The 19,456-nt window shown below is 38.1% G+C and overlaps 1 protein-coding gene across 3 annotated transcripts in view; it reads left to right on the plus strand.

Annotated features, from left to right (window-relative positions):
* The window catches only part of ZNF438 (zinc finger protein 438), a 190,963-nt gene that overhangs the window by 1,113 nt on the left and 170,394 nt on the right, over positions 1-19,456 (plus strand). The window lies entirely within an intron of this gene.

Here is a 19,456-nt window from a genome sequence, read left to right on the forward strand (position 1 = left end):
GTGGCCTTTTTTTTACAATTCTGCCTCCTCACCTTGCCCGCCACCCTGGTCTGATCCCAGACAACACTTGAGCCTGGTGGGTGGTCTGAACTGTTATCACTGAATTTGGTGGAATACGGATCAAGAAATAACTGGTACCATTATCACAATGATCTTGACAATTACGGGGTCCCCTTTGTCTGGGTTTTGCAGAGAAAACTTTTAGAGTGTTGAAACTAGTACTTTATGCTCAATACAAATATACTGTGAGTTTTAGGGATTTTGCTGTGTAAACTTAGAATATACCATCATTATATCTGACTCCTTGAATTTGTTGGCTTGCCAAGTGTTAATAACATTATTAATGAGTTTGTACCATACCATAGTACTTCTTAAAGTCAGGAACAAGTATTGGACAGAAACTTTGAAGGGAAGAATATTGTGCACACTTCAGGAGATTGAAAGGTCACATTTCTGTAAATTCAGTTTCAAGGGTATAATCTCCTTCCATCTAAGGAGGCTTAGAGAGCAGGGGTCCTTATATTTGTTCTATCAGTTGTTAGCTCTGTGTCTAAAGACAAGTCACCCAAACTTGGAATTTTCTTTTCTCTCTAAGATGGGAGATGGTGGTATATCTGCTGTTGCTTTTTTAAGGATCAAATGAGGTCATAAATGTGAAAACTAAAGGCTGTCTAAGTTTGTTATTTCTATTAAGAAATTTGCATTGGTCCCCAAGACGGGAAAAGAGAAATAAGAGATGGTGTGCATTCAAAGTCAGGTTCTGAGTCACAACTAGAACTAGAGCAGCAAACAAGACCCATTCTCCAACTAGTGGAGCTCATGTTCCAGTGGGGAAATAGGCAACAAAGAATAAGTACATAATATTATTTCAAATAGTGATACATAAAGTGATATAAGGGAAGATAAGAGAAAAACAGACAGTGGGAGAACAGGACAGGTTATTTTAAGGTCTGTCAGGGAAGGCCTTTCAAAGGAGGTGACAGCTGAGTCAATTGAAGTGGAGGAAGAGCCTGAGGTAGGAACATTCCAGGAAGGAATAATAATAGCAGTAAACACTTACGTACAGCTTATATGTGAGTCACTCTTATAAACACAAAATTAAATTACTACAACAACCTTATGAAGTAAGTACTCATTCCCATTTTTATAGATGAGGAAACTGACGCAGAAAGATTAAGAATTTGCTCAAGATTGTACAGCTAAAATGTGATGGAGACAGTATTTGAAGGGGGGCAATCTGACCTCACAGTCCATGCTCCAATCAACAACACTGTACTGCCTCACAGTAGGAACAACAATGGAACAATGATCGGAGGTGGAAGCGACCCTGAGGTGCCAAGGCATTGCAGGGTAACAGTGTTGAGAACACAGCAAGGATAGGGGCAAGTGATGGCAGATGATGTTGGAGGGCCAGGCAGACTATGGGGGCCTTTGTAGGCTGTGATGAGGTAAAGATGTTATTCTAAGAGTGGTGGGAAACCTTTGGAAGGTTTGTATTAAAGTAATAGCATCTGATTTCTGTTTTATTAGGTGGAATATTGATTCTAGGGTCATGGAGTTGGGAGTCTTGAAAATGGGCAGGTAGGAGACTATTGCTGTGCCTGGTGGTGTCTTGGGCTAGAGGAGGTAGTTGGTAGAGATGGTAAGAATTAGTCAAATTCATGATATACTTTTGAAGGTAGAGGTGTGGACTTACTAATGTGGGTTTCTCTAGAACCTAAAACTCTTAGATTTTAGGCTGGAACAACTGGAAGGTAGTGCTGTTTATTGAGAAGGGAGAAAGGGGTTTGAAAAGGAAATCATGATTTCCGTTTCGGACAAGTTTCAGATGCCTAGCGACACTAGTACTGGTGGCTGCTAATAATAATAGTAAGCACTATGTAAGCATACACTGTGTAGTAGGCAGGGTCTTAAGCATTTTTACATATCAGTTAATTTAATCCTTATAACAGTTGTATGTCTCCATTTTACAAATGAGAAAACAGGCACAGAGAGGTTAAAAGTCACTTGCCAAAAGTCACCCAGCTTGTGAGTGATGGAGCTGGGATTCAAACCCAAGCAGTCTGTCTTCAGAATCCATGCAGTTAATTTCTGTAACTACCTACATGTTAATATGTTGAGTAGGCAGTTGGGTATATGAATATAGAACTCAGGAGAATGGTCAGGGCTAGAGACACACATTTATATTCCTGAAGGGAATGACTATGTTGTTTCTCATCTTAAGTCTTGGTTGGCAATAGGCAAAAAGAACCTAGGCGACGGGGCTGTGCTAACTGGTCACTAATTACTTGATTCTGTTCATGCAGCCAATATTCAATATCCCCTTTCCATGAAGTTCCATGAGAGTGAGATACATATCTCTTTTACTTCTCTACTTCTAGTCCCTAATCTAATGCCTGCCATGTAGTAGATGTTAGGGATGACTTTATATGCAGGACATTTGGATAAATTTTGGAGGTTAGAGATGAATAAAACAGCACTTTTCCTGGAGAAACTTAGTATGATGAAAAACCTGTGGGAATAAAGCTAGAGTAAACTAACTGCACACATGCATGATGATTAGTTCATTCTGGCCTTCTGTAGCCACCTCCACCCTATTTACTTACGGGATGGGCATGAAAGGTTCAGAGGAGCAAAAGAATGCCTAAGCAATTGCAGGATGAATTTGAGGCTCTCCCAGCCCTTTTCAACAAAAGAATTCCTCAAAATCTTGCATATATTACTGGATTTGCATTACTTTTATTTGGCAGTGATAAAATTATTACCAAATGAAATATATTCTGATATTTGAAGATCATTGTGGATTGATGAGTTTTTCCAGTTCTATTACCTCAGTGTTGATAGGGCTCATTAGTGAAATAAGGGAGTTGGCTTGAAAAGCTGCAGCTTGCATAATAGAGGGTGATGGAGGGGCTGTGTGAAGTATTTAGTCAGGTTTCCACCAGTTTCAGTCTTTCACACCAAAGTTCCACATAATGAAATAAGTTTGAGTTCCTCTGATGATCATCTCTTTAAATATCTTATATGTGAACATTGTAAAATGTAGAAACTAGAACAATATGCACAAAAATAAGTATCTTATTTCTGTGGATTTCTTTCAGGGTATACTATACCTCAATTCATTTATCACAATTTTATTACTTCCTAACATGAGTATTTCAAATTTGAGCCGTTAAAAGATTAGATAAAATTGCACTGTTACAGATTTCATGGTTAAATTCAGAGGTTTTTAATTACAATATATAAAATTATATTTTATTTAGCTTTTTTGCTTCCAGTGGAAGTGTTGATCTGAATAAACAAATCCACCAGTAATTCTAAACAGGAACCTTCCACAAATATATTGTAGAGATGATGTGCCATCTCATTTTGCAGTTCTGCTATTTTAAATCTGCTATTGTAGCTTCCCTAAATTTAATGGAGTTGAAATGATTAGCATTTTTTTAAAAATATATTTTTATTGATTTCAGAGAGGAAGGGAGAGAGAGAGATAGAAACATCAATGATGAGAGAGAATCATTCATCTGCTGCCTACTGCACGCCCCCTACTGGGGATGGAGCCCACAACCCAGGCATGTGCTCTTGACTGAAATCGAGCCCAGGACCCTTCAGTCCTCAGGCCAACGCTCTGTCCACTGAGCCAAACCTGCTAGGGCTGATTAGCATTTCTTTATACCACAATTGTATTTAGCTTCCTTAAGAATATTATCTATGGTATAAAGTAGAATTCAACCTTAAATGGCCTGTTGATTTCTCAGGCTTTGTCACTTCGTAAGTTCAGGCTCAGTGAGGGCAGGTTGATGGTTATTTTGTTGTTTCAGATAGCTCCCTGCAGTGCAGGAGTGATGGTAAGCCCTCCTATTGGAAGACAACAGAAGCCACTCTTTCTAACACTGAACCATATGAAATATAGCATCATATGAAATAGGAAAAAATAACTTATAAAATAAAAGTTCCTTTGAAAATTCATATTACATAAACAAATTAAAAAACTACTACCTTATGTTACGAGAACAAATGTAAATATATGGTAATTGTTTCTTAAGAAAACCATGCATCTAGCTCAATGATGCTATGTAGTATCACTAAATATAATTTTTAAAATTCCACTTCTTGTGGTTTCTTTTATTGTAGCTGGGTTCAATAGATCCTAAATCAGAGTCAGTGTCCAGAGTTTCCTTTCCATATTGGAGCAGAGTCCAATTCAGCATCAGGCTAGCCTAATTTGTGTTCCCTGCTGCAGTCCGTCAGTCCATTGCATGTGTGGACTGCAGTGCCACATGGCTATGGAGGAAACGCGGGTGAAGCCAATAGCACACCAGCAATAAGAGAGAGAACTCCTTTGTTTAGGAAATCATGTATTCCCAAACTTACATGACTTTGCAGTGGCCATGCTCATTCTGACCAACAATTTCTGTCCCTGGGTTTGACTGACAGACAAGTACCTTCCCTATGTCGCTCCAGCTTTACTGAGCATGCATCAACCTTCCTTTTGTTGGATCCCTTTCCCTGATGTTTGTTTGTTTGTTTTTCAGGGAATTGGCCAGCGGTTCCCTGGGGAGTGCAGAATTGCAGCTTCCTGGTGAAGCTGCCCAAATGGCATGTGTATAATGTCTGGCCTTCCCTCTTTGCTCCTTACCTATTATTAATAACCAGTTAAGTACAGTGGTATCAATCCCCCCTTTAGAGAACTTAAGCCTTGCAATCTTACAAGGGTAAATGGCTGAAGGTCTTTATTTTTTGTAACTGTTTTAGGCCATCAAGAGTTATAGACCTGTCTATTCCAAGGCTTACAGGTACTCCCCTATTTGGTAGAGGAAGAGGGAGCAAAAGGGAAGGGAGTATATAAGAAAGTAAGAGGGATTTTGCAAAGTTTAAGTTAGTTTGATGTCTCTGGGAAGTGGAACAGGTGAGGTTTAGAGGATGATGCATTGGACAAGCTGGCATTCTTGTATTCTAGAAATGACAAATTTGGCAAGAAGGTTAAAAGGCATAATTCAAAGATGAGGAGATTTATAGCAAGTAAAGGACCAGTGAGAGGTCAAAACCTATGTGGTAGAGGGAAGAATTAATTTTACAGTGTTTTAGATTAGGATGGAGGAGTGGCTTCCCTGGAGTAGGTGTGTCACATTTGTCTTTTTAAAAATATATATATTTATTGATTTTTTACAGAGAGGAAGGGAGAGGGATAGAGAGTTGGAAACATCAATGAGAGAGAAACATCGATCAGCTGCCTCCTGCACACCCCCCTACTGGGGATATGCCCCCAACCAAGGTTCATGCCCTTGACTAGAATTGAACCTGGGACCCTTCAGTCTGCAGGCTGACACTCTATCCACTGAGCCAAACCCGTTAGGGCTGTTCGTTTGTTTGTTTTTTGTTTATTATATTTAACTTAAATTAAGCTAAGGAAAATATTCTAAGATATCCTTCATGAGAAATTGTGGGCCTGTTTGTCTGAACCATTTGGAAGAAAAGGGAAAGCAGTTTTAAGTGAAGTCGATAGACCGTCCATATTTTATTGACTCAACCGTAAGTCCAAACCATTTAGTCTTATTTTCGGAGATGGTAATGCAGATGGCTTTTAAAGTGAGGCTTAGATTGGTAATAATCAGGTAAATAAGGACATAAGCATATATTCTATGAAAATAGAAGGAAGAACATAAAACACAAGGTTAAGGCATACAGTAAATCATAAAACAGTTGAGAAGACTTTTAGATGCAAGGCTTTTCTTCGAATGAAATCAAGCAATGACAATCTGATAGATTTTTTTCATATTTAGAACATCTCTTGTGATGTTATTAGGTGTTGAGATCTGTATGGAATATATAGACATAGTCTTAAAAGCAAAACTTTGAAGCCAGTTCATTGTATTGGAGTCCAATATTTATAATTGAGCACTGTGGTTTTTATTGACACGATTTTTTCCCTAAGATTATCGCCCCTAACTGCCCCTCCCTGCCATCCTGATCACCCCTAACCACCTCTGCCTGCTGGCCTGATCGCCCTCAACTGCCCCCACCTGCCGACCTGGTTGCCCCCTACTGTCCCCCCTGCCGGCCTGGTCTCCCCACACAGCCTGCTGTTCAGTCGTTTGGTCCTCCCTCACTAACCACCCCTGCCGGCCTTGTCGCCCCACACAGCCTGCTGTTCATTTGTTTGGTTGTCCCTCACTAACCCCCCTGCCGGCCTGGTCTCCCCACGCAGCCTGCTATTCAGTTGTTTGTTTGTCCCTCACTAACTGCCCTGCTGGCCTGGTCGCCCCACACAGCCTGCTGTTCATTCGTTTGGTCATCCCTCACTAACCCCCCTGCCGGCCTTGTCGCCCCACACAGCCTGCTGTTCGGTTGTCTGACCAGTTGTTTCGGTTGTGACGGCCCCTGGCTTTTTATATATTAGGATTACTATGATTTTAGCTCAGAGGGTCTCAACTGGGGATAATTTTGTCTTCTCCCCCGATTCACCCTGAGGACATTTGGCAATGATTGGCCACAATTTTGGTTGTCAAAACTGTGTGTGTGGGGCACTGCTCCTGGCATCTACTTGGTGGGGCCCAGGAATGCTTCTAAATATCCTACAATGCACAGGATAACCCCAACAGCAAAAAAATTATCTAGTTCAAAATGTAAATACTACTAATGTTGAGAAATCTTGCAATGTATAACTCCCTCCCCCGTTTTGAAATTGAGGTGGTGCTTGTACTAGCCAACACCTGACTTGAATAAAAGATAAGTAGAACTGCTTTTTGTTTGTTGGAGAGCTGAGCTAATTTGGTTCATTTATTCCATGAAAAAATAATTCTTGTAGCTAAAAGCCTTGAATATTTTGGTTGCCAATGTGTTTAGTTTTTTGTTTGTTTATAATTATGAATTTTTTTCTTAGTATATTTAATTTAATTTGGATATTATATAATCCTGGGTTGTAACAGGTTTGGTAGCCTGACTCCCCTGCATTTTTGTACATATTGAATTAATTATATCACAGTAGATGTTGTTTATATATTTCAAAAATACTTTTCACATTAATTTTCATATGTGATTGTCCTAAATGTGTAGGGCATGCATTATCCTCACTACTTGACAGATGAGGAAACTTAGATTAAATGACTTGCCATATGTATTATTATGTGACAAAAGCAAATCTAGTTCTCAGAGGTCTTGGTGCTTCGACTATTTGTACAGTTAATAGTTACTGCTATCTTATTTAGTCTTCCTGGCAGTCCTATGAAATGGGGTTATTATTCCTATTTTACAGATGAGGAAATTGGTTCAAAGATATTAAGTAATTTACTCAGGGTCACCCAATTCATAATGTAGTTTTGACTATTTTTCTCTAAGCCCATGCTGCTTCTCCAGTTAGTCTTCTCTAATAAATAAATTTGACAGTTTCTGGATAAATTCTGCCTAACCTAACTAAATAGATCTCTTGACATTGTAGGGAAGGGAAACTTCTGTACCCTTTTTGGGTTGCTGGCTAGGCCTAAGAATTAAACTGATACAAGAGAGATTATCAGGAGAAAAGCACACATTTTATTAAACTTTTACATGTACATGGTAGCCTTAGCAAAAGAATAAAGTCCCAAAAAAGTGACCAGAGCAGGAAACATTTATATATTTTAGACAAAGAAACAATAAATTTGAAGAATTGAAAAGAAAAAGGGGGTTGGGCTAGGGATAATATGTGGTGAAGAAGTAACTAGGAAGATATGGGTTAGTTTAACAAGATTTGTTTGTACAGATGTCTCTTCTCAATTACCTGTCTCTGGTGATAATGTCTTCCTTCCTCCTGAAACAGGGAGGGTACCTTTGACATGGGAGTGTAGTGTCTTGCTTTCAGGAAGAAAAGAGGAGAGTCAGTGTCCTTGCACCTGCTATTTCTTAAGAACCTTTAATTCAAATAATATGTCAAAATGACATATTTTAGGGAGACAGTCTGGTTTCCTTTAATACCTACCTCATGTTGTCATTTGAATCAATTGGTAATTCAGTGTTTGTAATACTACTGTGATTGTACTTGAGTGGCAACTTCTCTGAGTTTTGATAAACTATAAGATAATACTATTTGCCATTTCAAATTTATTTTTTGAGAACACTAAGTCCAAAAGTAGGCCAAAGAGATGGCTCTTGGCTATATTTGAGTATACATACTTGGGTGAGGCATCCCATCCAGCATCATTCATTTTGCCAGTTTGATAGATTTATATTTGGGATAGGACTCCCATTTATTCTGATTTTCTAATTAGAATTCATATTATTCTCTTTAGCCATTTTTATGTAAATTTAAAGGCTGCTTCTCTTTTTATCCAGGCTGATATAAACCCCAGACTGACTTGACTTTCACAACAAACAAAATGATAACATAACAAAATGAAAGGTTTTTATTTTCCTTCCTGAAACATTTAGAGATCATCTTACTATAAGTAAGTACATCATTTTTGTAAGGTGGTAGGAACTGGTAATTGTCACTTATTTTCTAGATTGGAAATTTTAAGTAGAGACTATCAGTTTACCCAGTTAAACCAATTTCAGAGATAGGATTTAGAATTTAGGTTTTCAGATCTTACAAAATTAAGCGACACTGTCATTTTCATTAGATAAAAAAGAATACCTACTTAAATATTTGATCAGTTATCATTTTGTTCGAAGATACTTTATCATATTCAGTTCTCGATGTAGTTGGACATTTTAATGTTTCATATAATACTTCCATTGTCTGTATTTGGACCTTTGATAGTATGAAATTGTGGGTCTGGGATTGAGAGGAAAAGGAAGAAGACACCTTTGTTAGTGCAATGGGATTGGGCAAGAAGGGTTGTAATTAGGCTTAAAAGTTGAAGATTCCCAAGTTTCTATAAAACTTAATTATTGTAACAAACTTTTTTTTTTTACCTTTGTCAACCAAAAATGCCTAGGCTATAATAAAGTATAAAAAGCTTTTATTTGAGGGTAAGATTGTAATCCAAGAGAAACAAATTCAAGTAACAACTCCGATTAAGCTCTGGAGAGAACTTAAAAAAGGCAGGGTTTATAAAGGCAAAAACCACAAGCTGGAACAAAAGAAACTTTTCCTGTTGGCTACCTAACATGGTGTGATGACTAGTTCAAAGAGGATTGGTGAGATCCAGGTGATGAAACTCTGAGGTAAGCACTGACATGGAAACGAGGCAGGACAAGTTCTAGGACGTACTTCTAAGGCAAGCATGAAAGTTCAAATGTTTAAACCTCATCTGGGTGTGAACATAGGTAAGTCGGACTTTCTTAATGACCTCTTGACTACATTTTGGGGTCCCCTAATACTAATACTCTGTTTTGGTTCACACCTCCATGAAGAAAAATGCTAATATCCAAGTAACCATAATATTTGTTGTATTATTGAGGGAAGAGACCACTGCTCATATATGTAGCTGAAACAAAGCTGAATTTCTTACTTGTTAAGCAAGGGAGAACTGTACTTACAGAAAGTAGTCCCCCAAATAGGAAGAGATGCAGTTAGCAGTTTGTAGTTAGAGTTGGAAGGGAATATCATTTTGTTAAAGGATATTGTTCCCTCTGCTTAAGCCTGTGCTCTGAATTAGGCATCAGGTTGAATAGTAATTTGGGTATTGCGGGGTTGAAAAATACTACTTCTGTATCTTAAAAGCAAGATGTAAGGTTCATTCTCAGAACCTCCCATTCTGGAAGCTAGTCCAGCCAAGGATCAAATTAACTGTTTAACTTCTCACTTGAACCAGTCAATTAAGCTAGATAAAGCTCCAGTTACAAATACAGTTTCAATTCCCTACTACAACAACAGGTTTATTTCTTACTCATGACATGCCTATGACTCTGTTCCACATCCTCTCTTACTCTAAGCTGAAAAAATAGACTTTTGGGGGACATTCTGTGGAAGAGGGAAAAAGAGATATGGCAGAACCAGCTGCTTGGAAGTGGCATGTGTTATTTTTCATATTTTATTGGCCAAAGCAAATCAAATGATCAAGCCTGAAATCAGTCAGGCAGGAAGGACCATTTAAAGTCACATGGCATGCCCTTGTGTAAATGGGGTGTGATGGTAAATCCTCTTATCATGAAAGAGATCTCAAAGTAGTTAACATTGAGAGAGAGAGAGAGAGAGAGAGAGAGAGAGAGAGAGAAAGGGCGAGAGATGGCTCTACCACAGAGGCCAGCAAATAAAAGAGGAGAAATGACAAGCTTATTAGCTATGACCAGACTAAATCTTCAGTTGTGGTTACTTTCATATGGCACTGACGGAAGGCAAACAGACATATTGAATTTTTGAGAGTATTATGTTGTTAAAGATGCTACAAGTTTTCCTTGAAAAGCCTATGGTGGTTTGACATTGAATTCTAAAGCAACCCTTGATCCCCAAGTTTACATCAGCTTTTTGTTGCCTCTTTGGAGCACATATTCTCCCATATCCACTTCATATATAGCCAGAAAGGATAATGGAAAAATAGAACCTTCCAGAGGCAAAGCCAGGCCCAACAGACAAATTGACAAAGAAGATCCCCCCAGAGAAAGAGATTCACCCAGAGAACAGAAATAAGTTTAGCCAAGGGACTTGCTTTGCTGGTATAGCAGGGAGTCTTTGCCATTCCTGTCCAGCAGTATTTCATCATTGGTAAGAATATATAATTGTCACTTTTCTTTTCAGAATGGAAGACTTAGTTGCATTCATCTTATTTGCATTCTGTTTTGCAATGGGTACTATGGTGGTGGTGGAGAGAAAAGGTCACTGGACTGGGATGGAGCCAAATCGATATCTGTTGAAGAGATTGTGCATCACCCAGAGATCATAGACTTTGAGCTGAATTCAGTAAGTGGATGAGGCTTTAGATATGTCTCTTTAGAAAGGAGATGATCGTTCCAGAATAGGAAGGCTGCAATTCCACCTCTGATATTTAGTGAGGCACCTAGCCCCTACATAGAAACTATATTTCTTAGACTCCTTGATAAAAGCAGTGATTAAAACAAAGTGCTGCACTTGGCAAAGGATCTGAGTATACATTTCTCCAAAGATTTACAAATGGCTCATAAGCACATAAAATGGTGTTCAACATCATTAGTCACAGAGGTATGCAAATAAAAACCACAAAAGATAGTACTCATAGTCACTAGTTGGCTATAATCAAAGTCTAGTATGTGGATTTTGCTTCTAGTGGGAGGTAGACATATGTAGATATAGGTAGACATATGTAGCTATAGCTCTAGAGATGTGTGTGTGTGCGCGCGCGCGTACTCTTTTAAAAAGTGTCCTCTGAGCAGAGATTGGAATGTAGTGCACGTGTGTAAGGAAACAGCGTGGCCAGGAGATTGCTTGTGGAGCAGCCAGGGCACTGAGGAGCATCAGTGAGGAGGAGAGTGGTAATTAATGAGGGGTGTGATAGATTAGAGCCACCATAAAAATTTAAGATTCTATTCAAGTGTCATGGAAAGGCCATTGGAAGGTTTGAATCAGAGAAGTGACTGTCTTACTTTCTGATGGTTCACATTGGTGGTTTATGGAGAATTGATTGGCCGTGGGATTTAAGGAATCTAGAGAGCTAAAAGGGTAAGAGATGTGGCTCGAAAGTAGCATATTATAGTTTAAGATTTAAGCAGTTGAGTGTTTCTGGGTGAAGGATTTCATTGCTGTGCCTTTAAGCAGACGCACTCACTCCACAATAGGCATTCTTTTCTGTGGATAAAGGCCTGACCCCGACCCTTGGCTTATACCGCACCCTTTCCTGTTTTTGACTCTGCTTCTCACCAGCTTCATTATTCATTCTCCCATTTTATCCTCATTTTGTCTTTCAGATCTGATGGACATTGTTGTCTGCCTGGCCAAGACTTCCTCTAGATTTTGCTATTCTGCCCAATTTTCTCTGCAGGCTGAGTTCAGTCTTCAGAAAATTTACATAAAAGCCTAGTATGTAAAACAGGTGAAAGGGAATTTTAAGTCAGGAGTGCAGTGCTTTGCTCACTTCTAGCTATTCTCTGACCCCACAAAGCAACCCAAGACACCTCCAGAGAACCCCTAGCCTCCTAGTTCATAGTGTGGAGAAGCCCTGCATTGAACTCTGATGCTGCCTTCTTGCAGCAGGCCATCTCTAGGATCACCTCAGATCATGCTCTCCCTGCTCAGCCTGTGCCTTCTTAACCCTTAGGCACCTAGCTAGCCAAACGTAGTATGTACATCCTCCTGTCACAAAGGAGTGGGCTGATGGCACTCAGAACCATGAGGTAGGCATGGTACCTCTTTCTGAGTGTTAAATTTTCTTGCTGGCTATTATTTAACTTACTAACTGCACCGTCAAAATTAATGTAGTTCCAGTTATAAGCCATGAGTTTATTCTGTTAGTCCTTCTCAACAAATTCTTATACTGACCCTAATTAAGAATGTTAAATGTTTTTGATAACAAAGAAACTAGGTTTATTATAGTTGAGAATATAACATTTGTATAAACTATTTAGGAGAAAAAAGACCGAGAAATTGAAAGTTTGTGTGGACCACTTAGGGTTTCAGTCTTCTGGGAATTATTTAATCTCTTTGAATTAGGAATACTTTGATAGACAAGGTTGGAACTACCTTTTCAAGTTTCCAGATTTGCGATTCTGTATTTTTGTCTTTATGTTTAATGCAGCTATTATAACATTTCTTCATCATGGGGTAAGAATTGCCCACGATATAGACTGAACCTTCCTTTAGTCGAAGTTTCATTTTGACAAATATCATTATAGTAAGCATTGACACATTTTGAAAAGGATTTTTAAGAACCAAGTGTTGCCCTACTGACGCCAATACTCAAAACAAAGTCACCCTGGACCACAAAATAAGTGTGGTGCTTTGGATTTTTTTTAAAAGAATATTACTCGCATTAAAATCGGCAATGTTTCTTCTGAATTGAGGGTGGATCTTTCAGCATTAGATGAAAAATTTCTTGGTTTGGACTGTTTACTTTTAAGAAATTGCTTTTGGACTAGGGATTTGCACAACATTGCTAAATTGTAAGACAGTGAGACAAGGATTTGGTTATGTTCACTGATGAATCCTGAAATAGGAGTAGCACACAGCCAGCCACATTAACACTTAAGAACTATTTTTTGAGTGAATAAATGAATCATCTTTTATATAATGTGGAAACAATATCGATAATATAGATAGCATCAGGGTTGAATGAAGAAAACTTCCTAGGTGTTCTGTCACAATGTTGCTATGGCCTTTTTAAATTAATAAAAACAGGAGCAAAACTATAAGCTTTCCTTTTATGACATGCTTATTCTATCTGTAAAATTAGGATAGCAACACAGAATCTGTTTACTGCAAATAGCTGCACTAATGTTAGATGAGATACATAGACTTGGAGAAAATACATGCATATTATATATCTGATAATATACTTATATCCAGAATTTATTAAAAAAACTGTTACAACTCAATAATAAAAAAAAAGACAAATGACCCAATTAAAAAATAGGCAAAGGATCTGAATAGACATTTCTCCAAAGATTTACAAATGGCTTATAAGCACATGAAATGATGCTCAACATCATTAGTCATAGAGTTATGCAAATCAAAACCACAAAAGACAGTACTCATAGTCACTAGTTGGCTATAATCAAAGACAGATAATAACAAGTGTTAAGGATGTAGAGAAATTAGAACCTTCCTACTTGCTGGTGGGAATTTAAAAGTGGGCAGTTGCTTTGGAAAACACTTTGGCAGTTCTTTAAAAGATTAAAACATAAAGTTACCACATGTTACCCAGCAATTCCACTCTAGGTGTATACCCAAAATAAATGAATATATATATACATGCAAACACTTGTACATGACTGTTCATAGCAGCATTATTCCTAATAATTAAAAAGTAGAAGCAACCCAGAAGTCATGAATTGATGAATGGATAAACAAATGTGATATATCCATACAATGTAATATTATTCAACAATTAAAAGGAGTGAAGTGCTGTACGACATATGCTACAATATGGGTGAATCTCAAAACATGCTCAGTGAAAGAAGCCAGACAAAAAAATGCCATATATTGTATGATTCCATCTATATGACATGCCCAGAATAGGCCAATCCTTAGGGACAGAAAGTAGGTTATTAGGCTAGGAGGGTTGGAAAGGGGTTATGGGGAGTGACTACTAATGGGTAGGGATTTCATTTTGGGGTAATGAAAATTGTCTAGGATTGTGGTAATGGTTGCAGGACTCTGTGAATATACTAAAAGGGTGAATTGTATGATATGTGAATTATCCATATATATAAAAGGCTAATATGCTATATGTCTGGATGTCCGACCGGTTGCTATGACACACGTTGACCACCAGGGGGCAGATGCTCAACACAGTAGCTGCTGTGACATGCACTGGCCATTTACAGAGAAATAGCACCGTGGGCCTGGTGCCCACAAAGCAATACTCGGCTTCCCCCAAATGGGATACAGGCCCTGCCAACACCCCGGAGCAACAGCCCACCAAATCACAGCCAATGCTGCCGAAACTCCATAGCACAAAATGCGGCCCACAGCCCAGCCCAGAAACGGTGGCTGTGGGTGTTGGTTAATGATGTCACATAGCAACACCCGGCTTCCTCTCCCTAGCTACTAGCCTCCTTAGAGTTTCTTCAGCCCAGGAACACGACTTGCTTTATAACCAGGTGGAAACATTTTACACTTTAACCAAATGTCTGTGAAGCGTTTTCCCATGCCTCATCTCATTTGATCCTCACAGAAGTCCTGGAGGAGGTAGATAGGACACTCGGTAGAATCCTATTTTCTTTTCATTAGCCGGAAAATGGAGATTTAGGAAGCTTAGAAACTTGACCTGACTGAAAAAAAGTAAGAAATGGTGGACCTTGAAAATGACTTCAGGTTTTCTCACTTTGCGTAATATAGTCAAACACTGCTGCAGTTAAATATTTCACCCTTTGTTCTCCCTGCGTGATCTACAATAATAATCGGCTTCATGTTGATATTTAATGCTGTGTTTCTGACAATTATCTGAAAGAGAAGTTAGGGTGCTTCACTGGGCTGGAAAAAGTTTAGCTAAATCAGAAAGCAAGTCTAAGTAAGAAAGTTTATTCTATATATATAAAAGGCTAAGTTGACTCGCGCATGCGCGATACATATAAAGCTCTTGCTGGTGCCAATTGCACGCCTGTGTTTTGATCTGTCATTGTTGATCATGAATTTGGTTGACACTTCTATTATAGAGAAAGGTCAAATAGCAATATTAAAATAGTTCTTCTAATTAATTTTCTTTCAGTGTGCACAAATCCACGCACTGGACCACTAGTAGCTCAATAAAGTTGTTAAAAAAAAAAAGAATAAATGAGTTAACGTGCGAAGATGCTATTATTATTTTAGTTTGACTGTAAGGCCTTTAAATAGTAGGATGACTTCATTATTTTTCCTTGCTTGCAGACCTGTGATTTTTATGCCATGACTCAACTTTATAAGGCTATAATTAAACTATAAAATACTGAAATGTTGAAATATAAAATGAAAACTACTTGGCTTATTAATTTTATTAGATAGGGTTTTCTGTATCAGTTAATTAGTAATAAGTAGAATGTGTCATTAAGGAATTGGATTTTAGAATCATAAAATTTTAGAACTGGAAGAAACATTAGAAGTCATCTATTCTAGGCCCCCTCATTTTGTTTTGAAGTGAGAGAACTGGGTCCTACAGAGGTTAAGGTATCTTAGGTCACAGAGTTGAGTAAGTTCTAGGACTGAGTCAGTGTTCTTTCTGTTAATTACAATGGTTTTGGTGCTATTAGTAGTATTAGCACTGATAATATTAATAGCAGCTATTTAAATGCTTTCTATGTACATGGTACTAGGCATTCTGTTAGGTACTTTGTGTATGTTATTTTGGTTAATCTACACAACAATTAATGAAGATGTTTGTTTTACTTATGTATTAGGTTCTTATTGCTGCTGTAACAAATTAACAAGAACTTCATGCTTAAAACAACAAATTTATTATCTTAAGTCAGAAGCGCAAAATGGGTCTTACTGGGGGTTAACAGGGCTGCATTCCTTTCTGGAGGTTTTAGGGAAGATCAGTTTTCTCATGTTTTCTAGTTTCTATAGGCTGCTGGCATTTCCTTGGCCATGGCCTCCTTCTATCTCAAAGCCAGCACCTGCAGGTTGAGTCTTTCTCACGTACCATTTCTCTGGTTCTGACTCTTCTGTGTCTCTCTTCTCCCTTAAAAGGCCTTTGTGATTACTTGAGGCCCGTGGTCTGCAAACTGCGGCTCAAGAGCCACATGCAGCTCTTTTGCCCCTTGAGTGTGGTTCTTCCACAAAATACCACGGCCTGGGCGAGTCTATTTTGAAGAAGTGGCATTAGAAGAAGTTTAAGTTTAAAAAATTTGGCTCTCAAAAGAAATTTCAATCGTTGTACTGTTGATATTTGGCTCCGTTGACTAATGAGTTTGCCGACCACTGCTTGAGGCCATCCTAGATAATCCAGGATACTTTCCTTACTTGAATGTCAATTGATTAGCAACCTTAGTTCTACTTGTAGCCTTATTTCCCCTTTGCCATGCAACATAACATATTAACATATTTGAGGGATTAGGATCTACATACCCTTATAGGGGAGGGAAGTATTTTAATTAGATTAAGAGATTTGGGTTCAGAGAGGTTAGGTGAATTGTCCAAGGTCATAACATTAGCAAATGAAAAAGCTCATGTTTTAATTCTGTTATCTTTCATGATAACATGGTTTGTTTTTTGCCATTTGATCTGGTCATGAAAAATAAATTGAATGGTGAGCAGTGTTCAAATGGTAAATAGCTATTTCTTATTAAAGTAAAATCAAATTTACTTAATATCAAGAAATAGACTATGTTATTATGGAGCAATTAAAGGCATGGCAGAGAAGTATACTTATTAATATGGCAAAATGTTTATGACTTATCAAGACTTTCAATTAATTAACCCCTCCCCCATTGTCCTTTATTCATTAGTGTCTACCTGTCATCAGTTCCTCTCTTAACCAGCCTAGCTGCCCCAATTCAAGTTACTCTTCTCAAAATTCCCTCAATTCCTTTGTACCTCTTTGATCTCCCCTATCTGGCAAAGCCTCAGGACTAGATGAGCTCTACTGTCTGCCTGTTGGTTTCACTAAGCTGTACTCAGCAACCTCAAAATTACTCAATCTTCCCATATGCCTCTACTATAGCACTCCTCACAGCATATCTCCTTCATTCTTTCAAACCTCTTACTCCCTACCATTGCTCTGAATGCAGTTGACCACAGTTGAGCATTGCTTCCTTTCAGGAACACTCTTCCCGTGGCCTTTGTCACACCACCCTTTCCTGGTTTTCCTTTTCCCATTCTGGCTTACCCTTTTCAGTTTTCTATGTTAGTTCTTCCACTTTTGTCTGACTATCGAAAGAGGAATTCCTCAAGGTTTAGTTCTCTTTATTTGTCTCACTTTATTCTCTGGGTTTTAAATATAATCTATTTGAATAAGTCTTCCATATTTATGTCTCAACTTTGGTGCTAGCATCATTTGGATTGGATAATTTTTTGGTGTGTGTGTGTGTGTGGGAGGGGGGGCTGTCTTCTGTATGGTAGGATGTTTAGCAGCATCTCTGGACTCTACCCACTAGATGCCAGTAGAACACCTCTATCCCAGGTGTGACAACCAAAAATGTCTCCATAAATTGCTGAATGTCTCCTGGGGTGCTGGGTGGTAAAATTACCCCCAGTTGAGAACCATTTATGTAGCCTAAAGCTGTGTCCTGAAGATCTAAGGATAATTCTTTTTTGGTAGCTCTACTTGAATGTCTCATAGCACCTCAAATTTAACTTGATCAAAATGGATTGCTATTTTTTCTCCCTGATATACTCTTCCTTTAGTTTTCATCATTTCAGATTATTTATGACCTTATAGGCCATTGGAGATACTTGGCTTTTATTATTATTGAACCAGTGAGCTATCAGGAAGTTTGGGGCTAAGAAATGATAGGATCTCATGTAAGTCAGCTCTTTTTTGAGAGTAGACTATTAGTTGGAAGGTTTTTAAAGCAGGAAGACTAGTTAAGAAACAGTGGTGATCCAGGTGAAAAGATGGTAATAGCTTGGACCAGGGTGGTAACAGAAGAGATGGTAGAAAGTGTTAACTTTGGTTTAAGCCTTAAATACAAATATTCCTGAGAAGAGGAATGCATTGTATCATCGTTAATATTTTAGTGTGATTTGTTTATCAAGTATTTTCTCAGAACTTACAGGAAACAGATTTTGGTAGATCAGAGTGAGACGAGAGTAGCTAAAACCCAGAAACTTGTGGGGATGTTACTTGAATAAATGCAGGCCAGAATGAGCAGCAAATTAGAGATCCTACAGGAGGAGTAAGCAAGACATCCAGTACAACTAGTCTTCCCTAGAGCTGGCCCTGCTACTGTAAAACATGTACTTATGGCAGGGTGGATAGAACAAATGAGAGGAAACTTGCCTTCACTAGATATTGGAAACAAGACATTTTGGGCTATAGGGCTCTTAGCTGAAGTAAGGTAGTTATTGAGATTTGGGATGGGACAAGTTTTTGTGCATAAGATTGTCTCACATGTTGAGGAACATTTATGATCCCTGGTTCCTCACTGATAGCAATGTGTACTTCCTCACTGTGACGATCTAAAAAGTTCCCCCACCTCCAATTTCCAAACTTCCATGGGAGTCAGACATGCTCAACTGTAAACCACTTGACTAAGTCCCTTTTCTAATTTGAAAATTACCTCCCATAACATGGAGTCAGAAGGTTTTCATGCCAGGCCAGTTTTGAGGACTTACAAAGCATGGCAGTGAATATTGCCACAATACTTTAAAATTAGCATTAATTTGTACTGCTAATACCTCTCTTAAGTGTCTTCTGTTCCTAATATGTACCTTAAAATGTTAATTTTTAATTCTTTCATAGAGGGTGTAGATGTCTCAGGGCCATTTTTAATGACAGTGCACTGGACACCAGCTCCAACTGCTTTCTTCCCAGCATTCTAATGTAAAGGAATTTGAATTAAAATGAATGAGGAGTTTGGATGTAAGGGATTTCCTTTGCTTTATCTTAGCAAAGGGAGTAGGAGTAGAATTGGAAAGAGGTAGGTTAATGGCTATGTATGAATGTTTATGCCCATCATGTCTTTATCAAGTCTATCTGGTATTAAAAGATAAACACTTAAAAAATTGCATTTTAGAAAAAGTAGTAGAAAATCAAATATTATTCATCAGACTTGTAAAAGATTGATAACTCAGTATTAGAGCAATTGAAAAAAAAAACTCACCAAAGTAAAGTTCAACAGTTTTGAATATATAAAATTTAAGATCCATTCATAAGGAAAAAAATAATAAACAGATGGGGAGAAATGTTTGTATCAAGTGTGACTAAGGGTTAATATCTGTAATACTTGCAGAGTTTTTTCAAACTCAATGAGAAAAAAATATCAAGATTTAATA

This window comes from Cnephaeus nilssonii (assembly GCF_951640355.1).
Source record: "Cnephaeus nilssonii genome assembly, chromosome: 4".
Lineage (NCBI taxonomy): Eukaryota > Metazoa > Chordata > Mammalia > Chiroptera > Vespertilionidae > Cnephaeus > Cnephaeus nilssonii.